Source organism: Lonchura striata, chromosome 5, assembly GCF_050655825.1.
Source record: "Lonchura striata isolate lonStrDom1 chromosome 5, ASM5065582v1, whole genome shotgun sequence".
NCBI classification, from domain to species: domain Eukaryota; kingdom Metazoa; phylum Chordata; class Aves; order Passeriformes; family Estrildidae; genus Lonchura; species Lonchura striata.
The window spans coordinates 61,013,654-61,029,700 of NC_140707.1; the positions used below are offsets into that span (position 1 = coordinate 61,013,654).

Genomic DNA, 16,047 nt, shown 5'->3' on the forward strand with positions numbered 1-16,047 from the left:
CTTGTTATCTGTGCTCAAGAGCAGCAGGTATTCCAGCAGTTCAGAGTGTATCCACAGCAAAAACACCCAGCAAAACAGAGTGCCAGTAGACACAGCTTTCAGTTCCAGGTCCAGTCAGCAAAACACAAAACAGAAACATGGAGGGAGTGGTGGCACAGCTGAGATGGGAGGGGGGGAATGTGTGTGTGAAGGGGTGGGAAGGCAGCATTTTGCCAAGGCAGTTAGTTGAGAAAATAGATATTTATTTTCCATCCTGAAAAACCATCTCTCCTAACCTGAGGTCACAAAATGCCTCTGTACAGAAAGTTATCCAACTTCCTTAGTATTACAGCCTGGATCAAATCCTGACCATCCCAGAAAGATGAGAGGGCTGGTGACAAGGATTTGGATAATTCTTTTAAATTTAGCCCTCATTTATAACTGCTGAGAAACACTGACACAGGTAGGGATTTGGAGGTTACTGTAGTTTTGTACTATACATCAGTAAAGACTACTTTGAACCTGATATGAGGTATGAGCTGAGTATGAGGGATTTCACTTTTTTCTACACATCTGAGTCAGTCTTGAGACTGACTACGAGACAAAAGTCAAGCAATTTTTGTCAAATGAATTCACCCTGGCATCCACAAAAGCAGGTATAGTCCCTTTCCAGAAGGGGCATTGCTTTTTTAATTGCCACTTCTCTAAGACTTCTAACTAACTTTTTATCCCCTCTGTGTTTCAAAGATGCTTATATAACAGGTACTTTCCCACACTGGCCTGAAAAGCCTTTATTCTCTTTCTTTCATTATTTCAACAGACTAGCAGTCGTTGCAACACAGGTGACGGTAAATCAAATCAAGTTGAAATGTGGGCCTGACTCATTTTCAGACGATATATGATTTGTTTGCATTACATTATCTTGGAAACCCATAAGCAATGTGAGCTAACTGCATGCCCGCACATGGCAAGAAGATAAATGCTCTTAGTCAGTAATATAAAGTCTAAATAAAATTACAATCAGGTTTGGATATTAGGATAGCTTTGCAACACCCCTGGGGCATTGCTCTTATCATTAGCATTATTTGCATTAGAGTAGTGTCCAGAGATCCTGCCTGTGATCAGTTTCAAATTGTGCTAGGCTCTGGAAAACGTGGGAAGAGACAAAAGTTTTGAATGCTAAGTAGATAATTACAGGCAAAGAGTGGGAGAAATAAAGGATTGTTATCATCACTACGTAGAGCTCTGAGGTGTGGAAATTAAATTTTTGTTATAGTCTAAGCACAGGCGCAGAGCAATGTTGGAGTCCAAGTTCACCTTGCATCCCAAGAGTTTGCACAGAAGCCCATGTTTAGGGTCGCACTGGCTTTATGGGAATGCTGATAACAGTAGGAAAGATAGCTTGAGCTTGCCTTCCCCCAGCTACATTCCTACCTGCAGCATGGGCAGCTGGGAACAAGGTTGGCTTGGCTTTTTTGGCCTGAGGCAACCTTTGCATATTCTGTCATGCTGTCCTGTGACACCTTCCCAGTGCTGATCCAGCAAGTTTCCCCAGGTCCTTCCCATACAGGACTATAGCCCTGCAGTGTAGGATGGATGGGCAGGTGAGCACAGGAGCAGCAAGCTCAAACACCTGAATGACTGATCAGACAAAATGGGGGTGTTTTTTGGTTTGTTTGTTTATTTGTTTGGGGAGTAGTTTGTGGGGTTTTATGTGGGTTTAGTTTTTCTCTCATCTTTGGGAAGACTCTGTGTCCTCCTTAAGGTCACCAGAAAGTCAGAGTGCAGCTAAAACCAGACGCTTGACTCCAGCATCCAAAAGTTCATCATTCATCTCTAAAGATCTACTGGAAATATTGAAGCAACCTGGTAAAAAATAGGAGAAGTGATCTTTCAATCAGTCGTGGAAGGACTCTATTGACCTCCAAGGAAGTTTCTTTTTAAACAACATTTCAAGGTGTCCTCCATACACGCTTACAAAATTTCTACAACAATTACACAAACACCCATCACAATGCAGGGCTGATGAAAGAGGGGGTGGATGTTTATGTGCTGCTGTTTCTCCCTTTGTTGGCAGGGATAAGAAAATTACAAAGTGATAAGAAGAGATGCAAGTGGGAGGAGCAGACATGAGTGCTTGATTATGTACTTAATTAAGCAATGCTGGCCACATCAAATTGTAATGAGGTGTGAGTCTATCTATGGTGTGGTTTTAGTCCCAGGCAATGCATTGGCTACCTGCCTCTGAATGGACAGTGAGGGAGATATTTTCAAACGCAGAAATGTTGACTATCCAGGAGAGCTGGATGGTTACCTATTTTTGTCTTTGAAGACTACATATGCTCAGTTAAGATCACAATCTCACCAAGTGATCCAGTCACTTGCAGAAGTAATTGTGCTTAGATAAATGAGAGAGCAGGCAGGAGTATGGCTGGTAGACCTAGACCTAAAATAACGCTCCTGGCACTCAAGGAGAGCAAATAATTTCATCCTGTTTAAGTGCTTTAATAAGAATGTAAACAGTTTTTTCTTAAACATAGTAGGAACTTTAGTTATTATTTTTCAAAACTAATATTATTTTTTTCTATAACTTTTATTGTTCTGTAATTCCAGGGGCTCATTTCTAAATGCATGTGTAACATGTTTATGAGATGTAATATTTTATCTCTTGGATTCAGTGTCTAACATGATCATTTTGAAGTGTTTTCTTCCTCCTCACTTTGTCAGAATCTAATGGTTTTCTTTTTCACAGTAGAAAGTTAGAAAGATTCCTCCCTAAAAGACAAAAATGGACTCTTTGTGTCTTCATCTTAATTCAATTTGTATCATAAAATCCAGACCAAACAAAGTAACTGTATAATTGAATTGAGCTGAGATTTTTTTGTTTGTTTGTTTGTTTATTGCTTGTTTTTAATATATGGGCATGAAGTCTCAGTAAATCTGCAGCTCATTTGCCTCATTACCTGTAGCTTTGTGGATGCAGAAGGAAAGAGTACCAAATTCTCCTGTGATTTATGTTTTTCTTTGGGAATTCACTATCTGTGTGCTTTAATCGACTGGAAATACATAGGAACCACTCCAACTTTCAGCTGACAAAAGCACATTATTAGTTGTTTCGTGAGAACTCTACAGATAAAAATTCCACATGGATTTTTCTGGGTTTTGTAAATTTATTAAAAAATAATATAGTCTATACAAAATTAGACCATGAAAGTTAAAAGAGCTAGTAAAGTAATTTATTGGGTCTGTGAAATCATCTGGGAATTACAGGCATTTTCATATAATTTTAGCTGTTGTATTATATTTAAGACACTGAAGGCACCTGAAACCTTGGTATCCAGACCCAGAAAAGGTTCCCACTAGAAATGTGTTCTTTGCATAACCTCATCTGGAACAAAGGACTTCTTCATCATATCTGTGTAGCTTTCACAGAATGGTCAGTCAAGCACTATTGTTAAATATAGAATTTGGAAAAACTTAATCCTCTTTCATATTCATTTCCCACACCTTGTCAACATCTGCATAGCTCACCAGTGAAGCTGCTTTACATGCAATCCACCCACAGGTTACAACGTACAAGTCAGGGATGGGAATTCACTTTGAGATCACTGGGCAGCTGAGCCTACATACATTACTGAGGTGACAGATATAGCACGCAGTGATGAACCTTCTGTCAGTCACAGAGAGGTCACTCTGGTATCAGTTGCCAACATAGCTTTCCCCCAACCTTTAAAAAAAAAAAAAGGAAATTAAAAGCAATCTATGTTTTTTTTTTCTTCTTGTGGAAAATGGAAACAGAGTTGATGCTGTTCACTAGTGTCAAGTGGCTGAAGATTTAGGGCCCCAGATCTCACGAGGTCTCCTTTAACTGTGCTGGCTGTAGTCTCTGCAACAACATAAATTGTTGCCTGAACTGAGCCCCTCATAAGCTATTCCAGGAGCAATGATGACAGCCACATTAATGTGAACTGTACTGGAAAGAAACATCTCCAGCCCGGTGTCAGGAAAGCCAAGTAAGAACATGGCATTCTCCTGTTTCATACCTATTTATTCCCATTAAAAATCCTGTAAAACAGGTCTAGTTTAAAAATTATCACATTAAAAGACTGAAAGATTTTTAGTTTTGTTAAAGAGGTGCCTGAGTCTCATGTGCATGAAAGAGTAAGTTGTAGCATGAATAAAAAGAAATATCTAAGTTTCCTAAAGTTTCACCTATAATTCTGTAACTTTAGCATTATCATGAACAGATCAGAATACCAAATCTAAGATCATATCTCATTATGCCGTCTTTGTCCACTTTGTTAAAGAAATGCTAGAGCTCATCAGATAACAACAGAATATTAATATTGCAGAGGTTAAAGGATCATGCTCTCTGTTGTTGTCTCAGAGTGTGGGCTAGTTGCTGTAAAATCTTGTTCCAAGGTCCTTAGAGGTTAATAAGATCAGTGCTCTCCAGTCTTTCTGTGAGATCTCAGAAGAATCTTCCTATATTCTTCCATTTTGCCAACGTACTGAGGTACTTCGATGTTCTATGCATTTGCTCTGCACGGACAAAGACTGGTTTTTCTAAACAAGGTAGTTTGGATGACATTTTTTTGGTGTCAAAATGAAGTCCTTCTTCCACTAAAAAAAGAAAAAAAAACACCCTCAGAACAAAACAAAAACTCAGCCCTAGCATAAAGCAGTGTTAATACACATGAAATAAATTGATTTTGCCAAGGCTAAATTTTTCTAGTGGAGCCTATACTTGAGAATATTCAAGTGCTCTCTTGAGTTATCTCATTGTATCAGTGTTTGCAGGACAGTACCTTGAATTTGTTTCTATCATACAAAGTTGATATATAAGGAGACAGGATTTAATTGAAACCTGAACTCTGAGAAGTCTTCAAAATATCCTGTAATTTTATCAGAAAAAAAAATTATGAAATAAGAATCAAAGAGTATAAAGAACCTTTAGGAGAGATTCTGGTATGAAATGAAACTACAGTCTTAATAAATGTGATTGCAGTCTATAATAAGGGCTTCTTTTATTTTGAATGTGAAGTTTTCAGAGGTGAAAGGATTTGCTCATTAAAAATATTTTTCTTTTACTTTGCATACTGGATTTTAGAAATCCATTCATACCATGGATTTGATGAAGACAATCCATAAGTTTATGCAAAGTCTCTAGCTGCAGAAGACCCTGACCTTACAGAGGATCAACTCTTCCAGAGTGTTATTACCAAATTAATACAGTTGCTTAAATAATGTAGTGTATATGAATGCAAACTATGGAGATCTGCCTGAGGTTGTCAGCTTTCTCTCTAAGTCCCCACCTCTCCTTCAATATATATGCAGCTGTCTTAATTGTCCCAGTATTTCAACACAACAGGGATTGAATCCAAAGTTTCCATATATAAAAGTCTGCATCTCAGGTTCTTCCCACTTAACTTGAGGTACTAAGCTGAGAAATACCTACATTAATAATGAAAACACAGTATGAGAACAGGGCTATTCATGCCTTTGTACAGATAGATATTATTATTATTATTATTATTATTATTATTATTATTATTATTATTATTATATGGGATGGGTTCAGAAATTCTAAGTGAATGAAACTGTCTTTTTGGGGGCTGGTGGCATGGGTTTTAAATACCATCATACTTTTATTTCCACAAAGGTTTTTTTGCCCTGTAACTATTCATTAGGAACATCAGTATACAGAGACAAGGAATCATTTCTGATGCTCATTGAGGGACACCAATACAAGTGCCTTTTATCCTTTCCTGTACCAAGTACCAGTTGCCTTAAAAGTTGGTTTTTAGCTTCATGTAGTGGGAAGTCCTGGTAGCCAAGTTACTTTGGGTTTTCACTGCCAGGAATGAGTGGTTGAGGGAATGAAAACTTCACCCCAATAAGCTATAGAAAGTAACAATAAACAGGTTGTCCACATGCCCATTTCAGTGGTCCTTCCCTGTGTCTTAGAGCTTTCCTTTCCTGTGGGAAGGTGACTGTGGCATACACAGGGGTGATAGACAAGGATGCACACAGGGGCATAGCTGTCAATATCCGTTACAGTGATCAGGAACAACACCATTAAAGTCAAAGGGGTGCAGAGCTAAAATGCTGGGGAGAACAAGCCTGTAGTTGGAGCTCAGTAGGTAGGACTGCAGGAATTAATTATGTTTTCAGACAGCAAATTAATCTGTCACATGACAATAAAAATTACATTTAGAAAATTGAAATATTACTTCTTTGTTAATTGTTGAGAAAATGCAACTCAAGAAACAAAGCTTTAGGCTTTTATTTTAAGCTCAGTGTCCAGTCCTATGTTGCATATTTTGCCATGATTACATGTGAATAAAGTCGATCATATAATTTAAATTTAGCTTTATTAAACTGACTCTCTCCCCCATTTCAATATCCATTAAATTATTGTTCTTCTTCTCCTCCTCCTCCTCAGTTCCCCTAAAGATGCTATTCATTAAAATGTAGAGAATAAAATCTCTATATGTGCATTTTTCTTATTAGCTGTGCTGGCTGCCTCATCATTTGCCAAAATCATATTTCTTGAACAAGGAGGGCAGAAACAATGTGAAATCAATCTTTTTTGCTTGGCCAGATAAACATAAGACACAATGAGAGAAAGAAAGGCACAGAGAAAGACAGATAGGGAGAAAGAAAATAAAGCAAGAAAACAGCAGCACCATCCCAGTGGTGATGGATAGCTGAAGTGAACGTGTCAGGATGGTATTATGTAAATTACCAAAGCAGCTGAGCAGTGCACTGATGATTACAGAGGATGTGAACAATGTTGTGGTCCCCAGGTGCCACCATGCCTTGTTATTTTTTTCTTCCCTCCAACTACCCTTGGGGTAGATTCTTCCTGACCTGAGTCCTTGAAAAAAATCATCCAAGAAATACATTCCTAAAAAAAAAGGTTAGAGGACATCTATGACATTTCTCTAAAGCAATAACTGCACCCTGTGTGTTTCCAGTTTAGCATTCTAAAAAGTGCTTTTTCCTTACACTTCTGAAAGATTTGACTTATCAAACACCTTGATTACAGAATAGGCTCAAGGTCAAAATAATTTTAAACCAAAAAGGAAAACTGAAGGGTGAGGGACATGCATTCAACATGCATTAATCTCTATTTTAAAGTCACTCTGTGTTATTAGGAAAAACTTTTTCTGTCTCATTATACATCCTGTGTATCTGTGTTTGAATTTGCATGTTAATATTTGTGACTCCATTTTGTTTCTTCTTTTGGGGAGTGTTGGTTTAAATAACTGTTGAGCAAGATAGCAAAGTCATAATTTGCTAATTAGCCTGCTTTTGAAATTACTTCTTCTTTAAGCTGAATGTGGGACCAAAACTCAAAGTCCCATAGTCTACTGATAAGCTCATAAATTATTGAGACAAACATCCAGACCCTCTGCAGACTTCTCAGGATCATACCTTTGGAAACAACAAACCTCCCTTGGTTTAGGTATTGCAAAATTCCTTGTCAACATGTCAAGGATTTCATCCAAAACAGTGCAAACATCATTAGAAATTAAATAAAGCCTTAGAAAAATACAGAAAATTTTTCAGAAAGATTCTTACGGACCTTAAATTATTTTGACCATGTTCCTAATTAATTTTTCACAATTAGATTAAATTATATTTTCTTATTAGCAACATGCATAGAACATATTTCTACTTGACTGAGGTTGATCTATACTGATTACACAAAGTGCCAGTTACAATAATCAAAATTTCATGGAAGCCAGGAAAACCTAAGCTAGCTCCTCCTGCAGAAGGAGAGCTCCCAGATGCTGAATACTGTTGCAGCAGCCTAGGATTCTTTGATTTGAAGATCAGTTTAGAAGACAAAAATTGTTTCATCTCTCCTTGAAATTTGGCAGAGCCATGCAACCCTGTTTATTTCTGCACAGTATCTATTGTATCAGGCCAAGTCTTATGCCTGAATTCACTGGACTCTGCAATACCAACAATAAATAAGACGCATTAGCCATAATGCCTTCAATAAGAGTTTCTTGGAGTAAGGAATGCTATGTCTGCACAATAGCACACTTTCCAGCTGTGCTCTGGGCAGCCTCATGGGATTAACAGGGTAACTTGGTAACTGACACTTGTACAGGTTTAAATTTGAAATTGCATTTAATTTGTATATCATTATGTAATAGAGAACTTGAACCTTTAAGGCAAATATAGTAGTAAATGGGCATCCTGCTAAAAATATTTGCAATACAATAATTAATTTAATGGGAGTCATGTCTCTGGAGACTAGTACAAGGCCTTTTTGTGGCAGATTGCATTTGCTCTCTTTACATGTGTACAGGGCAGCACTCAGTGGGTGAGGGTACATGTGGGCTGGTAGATGGGCAGATGCATTCCCTTCTGGAGAGAAAATTCCCTTTCATGGGACAGGGACAGCATGAGCAAATATACAGTCCCTCTTGGCTTCAGAGGTTCTTGAAGGTCTTTCCAAGGTGGAATTTATTAGTAAGGTCAATATGACTTCTTTGGGATTCTTTCTTGACCCCTTTTTTTTTGGAGCCTCTGTAGCTGCCACTGAACATTTTGTTCAAATTCATGAGAAGAAAAGAATAAACAAACTTGTGAGGAAAACAAGCCACACTGACCACACAGAGAAACTTTATCATGGCAAATTTACCTCTGGTTTTGTTGTTTATATACACTGGTTTGCTACCCCAAGATCTCTTAAGAATGTTGACAGTAGGAATACATTTTTAATGGAAAAAATGCTTGGGAAACTTCTATCAGTTCGGTTTTGGATAAATTGCTGAGTCTGATGTCTGGTTAGGCTCCTTTTACATTCCTGCACTTGATGAATAGTAAAATAAGCTATGACAAAACAATTGATTCTTATTGGTTCTCTACTATATTTAATTCAGGATTTTTTATATGACATTAAAAATAGCTCTCATAGAAAGGATATAGAAATTCTCCTCCATGTGACTTTGTCATTGCTCCATTGTGTAAGATCTCCAAAAACCCTTAAGAGCACAAGTCTTGCTAATTGTTAATTGGGACATTCAATGGGACTTGAGCACCCACTTCACTTAATTGCTTTTGAGCAGCCAACACAGCTCTGAGAAGAGGCAGACATTTGTGACCAGATTTACTCCTATATCCTGTGTCCAATTTGTCAAGAGCAAAAGCATCACTTACAAAATGCCATTGACCCTCAATTGTTCAGATTTTCTGCAGGACCCAGATTACCTATTGCAGGAATTATTTTGTTCCATTTGGCTTTTCCTTATAGAAGCAAATAGATACAGATTTTTAATAATGTTCTGCTTCCTTTGTTTTAAAGCACTTATTTTAATGTGATTTTTCACTCACAAAAAAAAAATAAAAATTGTATTTCTGGCAGTGTAATAATAACTTGCATTTGTATTGTACCTTTCATCTCAAGTGATCCCAAAGCACTTTACTAACTTAACAAGCTGAAACACACTATATTAAATACTACACATAGGGATCACTTCACCCACCACTAAAACAACCACTTATGTGGTGAAATGAACCAACTATTTAAAAGCTCAGTTCTGTGAGGTGTTGAGCTCTATTAGCCTGATACAATGTCCACTGAAGTCAATATAAAGACTCCTAAAGATTTCATTGGGTTCTGAATTAGAATTTATTACAATCTTCCAACAAAGCATTTAGGAACATGCTTAACTTAAGCACTTGAGCAGTTCCATTGACATTAACAGAGCCTGAGGTTTCTTAAAGTTGAGCTTGTGAGTTTTTGAAGTAGATCCAGGTGTCTGAGTGCTGTGCGGTAGAGATTGCAGTGGGTGCACTGATACAGCAGAGAAGCAGAAACCAAGATCTGAAGAACACCCTAACTCGTTAAAGTCACTGCTGAAATTAGGTAGCGCAATTTAAATATCCTTACCAAGCACATGATCCAGCCAACATGAAAGAAGAATTGTTAGTCCACTCCTTGAGATATTTTTGCATTCAGACATGCTAATAACTTTATATTATTTCCTCTGTTTTATTGCTAGTGCTTTGTTATTTAGAGATTGTAAAATTATGAATCTTTTTTGTTTGCAAATCATAGATTCCTCTTAATGTAATCCAGTAATTCATTACTTTTCTGCCTGCACTGTTAGCTGGATTAATAAGCATCTCCTACATTAGTTTATTAATTAAAAAATGGTAGAAGACAATAGGCCTATAAGCTGAAGTAAAGCATCTGGAAAGAACTATAGCACAGCAACTGGAGGAAAAAAATGTGGCTGCTCTGTTTAGCATTAGGCAGCTCAAAGGATGCTGCTTCTCACTCCCAAAGACAGTAAGGCTTTGTGATACTAGAAAAGATAGTAAGTCCAGGTCAGAGCTGGGACAGTAATAACCCTTCTTCATAACCTGACTGCACCCTTCCATGTTAACATACTGTGAACTGAGCACAAGTGACAAAACCAATCCATCACTGCACCACCAACACAAAGAAGAATAGAGAGGTTAACAGAAATTGATGACATCCCTGCTCGAATTTTACACTGATTCGGCCAGCTTTACGATTGAAACAGACAAAGATTTATAGTCCAAGCTAGGACGCTGGCTCTCCTTGATTGCCTTGATTTTTTTTTTTATGCGCTTCTGCATATTTATTTCCAAGCTCATCACGAGCTTGTATCATTAGAATGCTGATTTGATTTTACATTCCAAGAGGAGTAGACATTATGCAGCTATTTGCATGATGTGAGAGAAATCACCATAACGGTTTGTGATATCGGCGACCAAAATGATCGGTAATGTTCACCTGCATAAGCAGGATCGTGTAATATTTTTTTTGAAATTCAGATTTTTTCCTTTTGCTTCTCCCTCTGTGAAAAAAAAAAATAAAAAGAAGGAATTATTCCATATCCTGTGGATGAGAAATTGTGTTTTGTCATGCCTCCGAGGGTTACAGTGGTATTGAGCTTTTATGAATTCGTTTGATATCAGGGCTGAGCGTTACGAGTTCCAACACAAATTTTTTTCCCCATGACATTATTACTGAAAGCTTTTATCAGTTCATTGTGACAAAAAATTGATTATTATCCTTGACATTTGATGGATAGCTTTCATAAAAGTGCTTTTTTTTTTTTTTAGGTACTTTATTTGTGTGTGTGTGTGTGTGTGTGTGTGTGTGTATGTGTGTGTGTGTGTAAGCCTGTAAAGTTTTCTTAGGAAGGTTCTATTTTCTGTATAGAATAAAAAAGAAAGAACAAAAAACAAGCAGCAACCACTTACTCTATGGCATATTCTTGAAAGATTGCTATCTGTGAAAAAAGTTGAAAGTGAAGTAACAATTCTGCTTCTATAGACACCTGAAAAAAAGATTTTGAAGTAGTTGAGACAGAGGCATTGATAGACACTCTATAGTTAAGGTTAATTTGGGCCTTTGTCTTTGCCAGATTCTAATACCTCTTTGTAGTTGTTATATTTTAAACAAATGTTCAGCAGGTGTCTGACAGAAGAACAAAGCTGCCTTTAAAGAGTTTAACTCTTGTTTATTGCATTCTAGCAATGAGAAGCAATAGGACTTGGCTCATTCTGAACAATGCCAGAAGCTGAAGCTAATGGTGATTCAATTACGGTCTCTCACAAATGGGAATATTCACCTCTGTGTGTGCATTAGTGCTTATGGGAGCTCTGTGCTTGCCTTGGGAGGAGAATATACTTTCAGAGAATGTGGCAGAACTGTTTTCTACTGGAGGAAATGGCTGCTTTCCCTGGTTGCCATTTTCAGTGATGGATTCATAGGAGTCTTCCCAGGGATCCTCGGAGAAACAAAAGGTGGGAGGATGGTGATTTTTAGAGAAATTTGTGAAGACAGAATGCCAGCCAGAGGCCGGACCAGCCATTTGATAGAGAAAAGGGGTTTTAGAGAAAAGATTAGTTATAGGAACAGATTTTAACCTTTTGAAACAAATGCTGTTATCTGCCAGATCAATTAAGAAAAAAAACATAGAAGAGTTTTCTGAACTGTGTGTCACTTTCAGACGTTTTGTGATTTTTGAGATCAGGGAAGTCAGCATTAAACAGAAAAAATTATTTAGCCTTGCTGTTACTATTGAATAGAAGTAAAATTGATTTCTGGTGATAGACTGGTGTAGGGACAGTTGCCATGTGTGAAAGAAAGGAAGAGGTAACAACAGGAAGTCTTAGTCTGATGTATAACCCCCAATATGTGCCTTGTACTGAGTGAGAAGTGATGAAATGGTTGCAGTCTTCTTAATTCCTCCCCCAAGACTTTCCATTTCTCTCCACTCCCAACAATTTTGTCCTGGGGGTAAGTTCTGGGCCAAGTTTACCAAATGGGGACAATATAAATGTCAGTAACACTGTAGGAAAGGAAGAATTCTCCAGTGTATACTTTGCATCTGTTCTTAGAAAGAAGGATCTTGTTTAACACAAGAACAACAGAACAGGTTTTCTTACAGTAGCGATGAGAGAAAAGGAAAGGAGCAGTATAACAGTTTAGAAAAAAAAAAAAAGTTTAACTATAATGAAATACTTCACCCATATAAGATTCAAAGGAATATCAGACTGATGAACTAATCTTGGAAGACTGAAAAAATCTGAGGTTCTGGAAAAAATGGTTCTTGTGCCACTGCTTAAGGACAAATATGGACATAGAGCAAGTAAGTCAAGGTTATGGGAGATTAAATCAATGAAGAATTAAAATAATGGCACACTGTCAATCAACATAGCTTAATGAAAAAATTATCAAATAAACTTTCTCTTTTTGATTGAGTTAATGGTTTCATTGACAAAGATTTCTAAAAGGTATTTGCTTTCTTTGGGATTTAAAAAATACTGCAGGTAGAGAATTCACTAAAAGTTTTCTAACTTGATAGCTTTTGAAAAAGAATTCTAATGAAAAATATTCTGTTTGGTTTTTCCTATTGGATTCCATTTTTCTGTCCCGAGTCAAGTCATGACCTGAGCAGCACTGTGCAAAATGACACACAGTTAGTCTTGTTAAGATTTACACAAAAAAAACCTGTATGGTAAATAATGAGAAAGACAGTTCTGATGAACAACCTGGATATTAAAACTATCTGGACTTGCTAGAATAAGATTTATTTTAACTTTTCAAACCACAATATTACATATATAGCAGTCAAAACTGCAAATCACAATTTCCTTCTGAAAAAGAAACTAATTTTGAAAAGGAACATCATAAGGAGTTAGAAATTACCAGGATTCATATGATATGGAAAAGCATATGATCAGGAAGTAAAGAAAGCAAATATCAGTTCTCAGATGTCTGGCCAGAAGGAGTAAGTTGGTAATTAATTTATTTAAGGATCTCAGGGTTCCTCCAATTTTTGGTGTTTTAAAAATGAAAAGCTTTGAAAAGGTAACATTCTGTCTTACCAGCATGCCTTATGCAAGAGATAGGGTCATTCTGTTCCTTCCACTGCAGAGTTTAAATTATCTCTGAATTGTCATCTTCATCAAAATAATAGTAAAAATATGTAACTGCTTGTGAGTTTCAAAGGCAAATGCATGTAAGGTCTTCTGAATATTCTTGTATGTAATATTGTCACTTTACAGTTGTATTTCAAAGGACTTTAGCTGTTTATTTTTTCTCCTTGTACAATATTAGGATTTTATCTGCAGCTTTAAGAGGAGAGAAAAAAAAACCATGTTGTCTACTATTTTTTAAATGTTAAAATAATTTTCAGACTTTGAAAACTGGAAGGTACTGCTGTTGAGCATTAAATCTTGGCTCCAATAGCCAGTGCACTCACTATATGCAATTTTTTTCATTGGCTAGATTGTCTTTACCTGGTGGGTTAGACCTGGCAAACAGCCACATTTACACCTGTGACTCCTTCCTTTCCTCTGCTTAGCAGGAGTGGGGGAGAAAATAGGATAAGAAACTTCATGTGTTGAGATTGAGACAGTACGACTTGTTACCAGTTACTGTCACTGGCAAAACAGATTAAATTTGAGAACAATTAATATAATTTTTTTAATTAAAATAGATTTTGTTAGTGAGAAACAAGACAAATATTAAAACACCACTTTTCCTTCCCCAGTTCTGCCCACAGAGGCAGTGCCCTGCAGAATCCCTACTGCCAAAGCCTTGCCACAGACACTCCAAACAAAATTACATTAAAAAGTGGTTTGAAATAATGACTGGATGACATTTAAGTTGCATGTGGATACTGCTTTCATATTTTCTGTCAATACTGCAGGAAGTATTGTAGCTAATTTTCTGCAGAAGAATGCATTTTTAATCAAAATTGTTGAGTATGATTCTCTCTCTATTTATATAGTAACTTTACAAACTTAATTTTAAAAGGCTGATTTTACTTTTTTAAAATCAAAATTTGTGTGAATTGTTAATTTGGTTAATTTTAACCCACTTCAAATTCAATGAAAAATCACATTTTTATTTCATTTTTATCACAAGTATTGCATTTGCAGTAAAACTAATAAAACAAACATTTGTTTTGGTTCTGATACTATTTTATTTAAACTGCAAAGTTGTTGCTGTATAAATACAATTAAATATCATAGAGCATAATATAAAGTTTTTGTTTGATCTTCCTGTGGACAATCAATTGTAATAAATCTACTAAGAAACTATTGTACTGTCCATATTAGAAATGTGTGGAGTCTGGAATATCTGCCCCATTAGGTTTTTCAGGAATTTTAAAATCTTTCTGCCAGCAGGAGTGATTTCACAGAAAAGAAAATTATGATAGAGTAAAGGAGGGGAACTTTGGGTCATTCAGTTATCTTGCTTCAGAAAATTAGAAGGATTTGTTTTGATTTCAATGCTTGAGTCTTTGTTCTATTAGAGCACTTGTCATTCTGTTATGATTATAATTTGGCAAATTATTTCTAATTGAAAAGTCAGCTTCCATAAAGAAACAAAATTTCTAAAATAACCTAAAACCCAAGCATTTCAAAACTGTCAGAATTTTTTTTAGATTTGCAAGCAAAATCCTAGAAAAACCAATCCCATTTCACAAAGCATTTCTGATGCAATATTTTCCAATGAATTGTAAATCAATCAACTTTTGTCTTGGAGCCTCTTAGTCTTACAAATTTCTCTATTTTTCCTTGTCATTTGTCAGTTTGGTTCATTTTGCAGACAAATCACTAAGTTTACAGATATGTTTTAGATTTAGGCCTAATGATAGAACTGCACACAATATTTAAATTATTCCTAAATTCAAATGGGTTCTTAAATTAGGAGACAGTTAAACAAGGATTTGAGAGATGCTAGCTAGTAGGATAAATTGAAGTCATGCATTTACAAAATGATGTTGCATTACACTTAGTCTGATTTCAGGTCAAAGGCAGGTACAGGTAGGAAGATACCAACAGCCTGAAATATTTGTAGTACTTCCTATGAGAGAAATAATGAATTTTCTCTCATGAATAAAAGTAAATCAAATTTAAACTGTGAAGTTGGAGGCTATCTGGAGAGAAAGAATAATAAACTAAAAATAAATTGTTTTCCATTGTTGTGAGTGAATTATGCACGTTACTCCAAACAGATTTTGTTGAGGTGATTTAGCTATAATCCACTTGTTTTGCATTCCACTTGCTTGCATGCCTAAATTTTATGTATCATTTGTACAAAGATGAATAAAAGACTGTTTCAGAGATATAAATATGCATATGCAAAGCCAAGTACAGTAAGATTGAATCATCACCATATATTCTGTAACAGGAAAATAAAAAAGATGACACAGAGCATCAAATTACTTTATTTTACTATCTTTTCCCTCAAACACATTTTTAAAATACAAAGCAATATAATTTGTTGTGGCATGCAACTCCCTGTGTTGCTATTAAGCTATCCAGGTGATGCTCTCTTGAGAATCCACTCTGAACAGAGACCTAATTCAGGACTGGATCACAACATCTGCACCAGATAGAATTTGTCATCTTCTGTCCTCAAGACCATTGGCTGTTGCTTAGCAACTGGTCAATCTCACAGAGTATTTGCCATGACAAATTAGTAGTGTTGTTACCATGACAACCAGCTTTGTTACTTAATTAAATTGATTTGAATCAGAATTGGCTTTC

At 36.3% G+C, this 16,047-nt stretch overlaps 1 long non-coding RNA gene across 5 annotated transcripts in view; it reads right to left on the reverse strand.

Moving 5' to 3' along the window:
- Positions 1-16,047, reverse strand: part of LOC146767402 (uncharacterized) — a 118,532-nt gene that overhangs the window by 64,193 nt on the left and 38,292 nt on the right. For all 5 annotated transcript variants that reach the window (XR_014955760.1, XR_014955762.1, XR_014955761.1 and 2 more), the window contains exon 2: positions 1-16,047. This exon is cut by the window's right edge and continues 17,147 nt beyond it. This is a non-coding gene — a long non-coding RNA (uncharacterized LOC146767402).